Source organism: Cibotium barometz, chromosome 12 (assembly GCF_041138505.1).
Source record: "Cibotium barometz isolate CiBa-2024 chromosome 12, ASM4113850v1, whole genome shotgun sequence".
Lineage (NCBI taxonomy): Eukaryota > Viridiplantae > Streptophyta > Polypodiopsida > Cyatheales > Cibotiaceae > Cibotium > Cibotium barometz.
Window position 1 is genome coordinate 47,976,227 of NC_141057.1, and position 5,029 is coordinate 47,981,255.

A 5,029-nucleotide genomic window follows, 5' to 3' on the forward strand; every position below is an offset into this window, starting at 1 on the left:
ACACACACACACTCAAGACCCCATATAGCTAAGCATCACCAATTTAGAATCCTCTAAAAACAGTCTTCAGTTTGGAATATCACTTCCAAGCATCATAAATGCCCTTATACGAAGAGAGAGAGGCGTGCATTTGAAAGCATCAAAGGCAGACAAAGAGAAATACACGAGCACAGTCAGCTCCAAAGTAAGCTAAGCCTTAGATCTGGACTACTGCACGCAATGTTCAGTCAAAAAACTTTGCTTTATTTCGGAAGTCCCAACCATTTTATGCTCAGCACGAGCTATATTTATATCACTTCATCATGCATACCTCCATGCACACAACATATTATGCATCATTAATGCATAACATCAACCACAGTTCCTTGTTAAGACTGCTTCAAAACCAAAAAGATTCTACATGCTCTCTACACTTCACTTCCGTCGTGGTACACATGAACGATTGCATGCACACCTTGCACTGCCAATGTTTGGGGCACCAAATGTTAGCAATTGAAAATTGAAGATAAATTGCTACCTGTTAAAACCTTTGAAGAATCCATAGGACCAGCTTTTACCTGGATTGACATAGCCTTCTTGTTTGACTCCAATTGGCTACCTGCATCCATGATTCAAGACCATCATCAATATTTGAGCACACTTTTTTTTTTCCGAACAAAAGATCCTGGCAATAGTTAAAAAGCTGCCCCGGGGGCTACAACACACTCCTATGTAGAGGAGAAAAAGAGGCTAGGCTACCTGGGAGACTCTCCCAAGGTGCAAAAGAGAAGATCTACAAGTGTGGCTAAATCATACAATGGGGGGGGAAGAGCCACACAGGTGGCCTGTAGTGCCAGATAGGTGCATCTGCCCGAAGGCTGTAAAAAGTTCCCTGTGTCACCAAGTGGCATGAAAAGCCTATCGCTCGTCGAAGTATGGCCCGATCCGAGTCGCCTCGAATGTGGTTGTACTGTCCTCTGAGAGTATGTATCAGCTCCTGCCAAATAGCACGAACAGTCTCTACAGGCGGCTCAGGTCGTCCCTCAAAAGCTCGGAAGCAGCGAGCCCTCCAAATAAACCACATGGTGAGGCTACTCAACAGCTCCCATCGAAGATCCCGCTCTGGCGTCCCAAGTGCTGTAAAGATAGGGGAGGGAAGGAGACGAGGTAGACCCCTAACAAAGTGAATCGCCTGGCTCGTGGCCTCCATCTTGTACCCCATAACGGGCCCAGCAAAAGTGGACCAGGCTGCAGCTCCCCAAGTAAAAATCCTCTCTGGTGTCAGAGGTGCCAAGATCCTCATCCGCAACCAAACCTGCTGAGCCCTAGGGCAATCCCATAAGCAATGTCTCTAAGTCTCTAACTGATGCCCACAGCAAACGCAGGAAGGGGGCAGTCCACTGTAGACCAACCAGCTCTGCTGGCAGCGGCCCCGCGGTGTGCAACCAGCCACTGGAAAGTCGAGATGTCGGAAAGGATGTGCCGACCCAAGCGCACAGAATACTGGAAGAAGCCAATGCCCTCTACTGACGCATAGGGATCCCGCCAGAAGTACTCCCCAGGGTCCCACTGCAGTCGAGCGAGAGGACGAGCTCCATATGCCCAAAGGCGCCAATCTGTGGCCACCTCTGCAGGATCAGGATCAATGTGCCACTTTCGACAAGCAGCTGCCACAACCCGAACTCGCTGGAAAACACAACTAGCCACAAGATGTGACTCCTCTACTCTCAAAAGCCGGCCCTCCTCTCTTGAACCTCAAAGAAAATACATCGGCCATCCTCCATGCATCCCCTCACTGCAATCAATTAGAATCTCCAGCTGAGTAAATGCGCCCATCCACCGTGGGGCCCCAAGCTCAAAAGGGGTGTGCCACTCCTCAATCAACGCTGCCTGAATATCAACCCTCATGGTCTGTCCTCCCCCACGAAAGTGGCTCAAGCGCACCAGCTGTGTCTCCTCAGGGAGCTGGCAAAAAGACTGCCACTCTCCAAAACTACAAGCTGGTCCAACAGGGGACCCCAAGCTAGTCGTGGGCACATACCAAGCATATACCCTTGTGCTATGCGCACAGAAGGGCTCCAAATCAGTGGCTGACGAGCCCTCTCCTCCTCGTAAGTAGGGGGCGCTGAACAAGTCCTGAGCGAAGAAGCTCCGAGACCCTCAAAATGCTCAAGGCAAAGCGATCCTCCCAACCTCTGCTGAAGCCAGTCCTCCTCGTCTCGGTGAATATCCAACGCGTCTTTGGCACCCAAGGGCCGCCTGTTGGGGGAGCTCTAGCCTATAACCGCTGAATAAGAAGATCCTTCCAAGGCTCTGCCCCTAGGAAGAGGCCCCGAACAACTAGCTTCCCCAGTAAGGCGTGGCTCTGATCTGCCGGATCAATGATACCCAGACCACCCCTTACCAAGGGGAGGAATATAACCAACCAAGCTACCTTGGCCCTGGCTGCTTGCCCAGCACGCCCGGACCAAAGAAAGTTCCTGATCAACTGTTGTATCTGGCTGATGCAAGAACTGGAGAATATCCAACAAGAAATAATATACCAGCTAGTGGCCAGCATTCTACTCTCCCTGCCAAAGATAGTCGCGCCGTGCTCCAAAAGAGTAGCTTCTTCCAAGTACTAAGAAGAAGAGGAGCAATCTACTGCTCTGGAGACAAATCAAGGCCAACCTGGCAACCCAAATAACGCACAGCTGTGCCTAGTGGTATCCATCTGAAGCCTGGATCTGGACTCTAATCTAGAATGAGAGATCAACTGACCCAAAACGCCACTGTTTTGTGCCAATTGATCAAGGCTCCCGAAGCCAAACAAAAGGTTTGTATGGCCTGCTCTACTCTCCGTAAATTGCACATGGCCATGCAAGTACAGCCCTGTGTCGTCTGCAAACTCAGAATCCAGCAGCTCTCCTCCCCGCGAATAGACAACTGCAAACCCCTCAAACCCACATCCGCAGCCGTCAAGTACATGCTCATGGCCTCAGCAAAAAATAGAAAGAGAAAAGGAGCCAGTGGGCAACCCTGGCGCACAGATCGAGTCAACTCGAAACGAGGTCCCCGGTCTCCTGCCAGCAAAACCTGACTGTGTGCAGAATAGTAAAGAGCTGCAATCCCTCGTATCCAGCCTACCTCAAAGCCCATACGCAGCACAGTGCCCTCAAGAAATCCCCAGTCTACTCTGTCTCATAGGCCTTCTCGAAGTCGAGAAGAAGAACCGTCAGATCCTCGCCCCTGAGCCTGGCTAGGGCCGTAGCCTCCCAAAAAGTAAAGATATTGTCAAGGATACTGCGCTCCTTGACAAAACCAATCTGAGTAGTGTGTATAAGATCTCCAAGCAAAGGCTGAATCCTCAAACTCAAAGCCTTTGCAAGAATTTTATACACCGTATTGAGGATCGTAATAGGCCTCCACTGCCGAATATCATCAGACATACCCTCCCCTTTGGGGATAAGAAAGATCAGACCCTCTGAAAGACTCTGCGCATAACCCCAGTATCCAGTACATGTTGAAAAACTCTACGGAGACCGGGCCCCAAAATATCCCAGTAATGCATAAAGAAAGCAGGCGTCAGTCCATCCTCTCCACGGCAGCTGTGGCCCGGGAGCACCCACAAAGCCTCCCTCAGCTCTACATCTGAGAGAGCCAAAGCCAGATCAGCTCGCATCTGCTTAGTAACTCTCCTCTGTACATGTGTCCAAACAGTCTATCTACAAGTGTCCTGGGCCTCAGACGGCTGCTCTGTCGAGAGAAGGTTCCGATAAAAGGTAGTGGCAATACTACGAACCTCCTCCGGCTCACAGGCAACCGATCCATCCTGCCACCTGAGATGCCGCACACCTACCCTTGAGTGTCTCGGGCCTGTAATCTCAAAGAACTCTCCTAAAACTCTGTCCCCAAGCTGGGTCCACTGCGAGGCCTGTCTATGAAAGTAAGAATCATGCCGTCTCTCCTCGATATCTCGCACCTCTTGGCGAGCCTGTCTCAACTGTGCCTCCACCCACTCACAGGCAGGCTACTACTCCTGCAGGCGTTGTAGAGAAGCAAGGCTATGGCACAACCTCTGCTCCCGCTCCCTAAGCTCTCCAAAGCGAGATAGGATTGCCTCGTGTAGAAAGGTGCTAATAGCCGAGATCCCCTGGGCACACTGCTCTGCTGCATCACAATCTGTGCTCTGACTAGACTGCCAAAGGCACTCAATATCTGCAGACAAACTCTCATCCATGAGCACCCTGTCAAGGATACGCAACTGAAAACTGGGCGCTCACATCTGCTCCTCTAACGTCAACAGGACTGGCGCATGATCCGAGAAAGAAGTGCCTGCAAGAATCCCAATAGAACCTCCCCTCTCACCAAGAAAGTCTCCCACATAAAACCGGTCGATGCAAGACAGATTAACTCCTCCCTGACGGCGGTCAGAATGGGAGAAGCTAAGACTGCCCTACAGTCGAAAAAAGGCCGCAAGCTGCCATACATCTCAGATCCTCAAGGTCATACATACACGCTCCCAAGCAGCAAGCTCTGCTCCGTGCACTATGGCATAGCTACCACCCACCCGATCGGACGGGTCCTCAAGCATATTGAAATCACCTCCAATACACCAATGATCCACAGCAGGTAAAGCATCAACAATACATGACCAAAAGTCCGCTCTAGCACTCGCATGATTGGGCGTAAAAACATTGAGCAATCCAATGTGCTCTCCATGCACCCTCAACGTAATGAACTGTGCACTACCAGGCACGATAACCCCTCTGTCCACAATGGCCTGCCGCCGCCAAGAGTCCCCACCAATAGCCATACATACACCACCTTGCCCACTCATGGGGCCAAAGCTTGCAAACCAAAACATATCCCACTGCCCAGGCATCAGAGAACCATACCTGCGAATCCATCCCTCGCTCAAGTGGTGCTCCTGAAGCATCAAAATATCTATCCTACCACCCACCAAGCATCTCTGTAACTCTTGCCGTAGTAGGCGACCGCGGTATCGCATGAACTGAGAGCCTCCTAGGCCCTGAACATTCCATGAGATAATCCTCGTGGAAAACCTACC

The 5,029-nt window shown here is 50.9% G+C and overlaps 1 long non-coding RNA gene across 1 annotated transcript; it reads right to left on the bottom strand.

Moving 5' to 3' along the window:
- Positions 1–361: 361 nt before the first annotated feature.
- On the bottom strand, positions 362–2,336 carry LOC147633512 (uncharacterized). Its single transcript, XR_015267058.1, has 3 exons — positions 739–2,336; positions 558–598; positions 362–460 (listed from the first exon to the last, which is right to left on the bottom strand). It is a non-coding gene; the product is annotated as an uncharacterized LOC147633512 (long non-coding RNA).
- Positions 2,337–5,029: the final 2,693 nt, after the last annotated feature.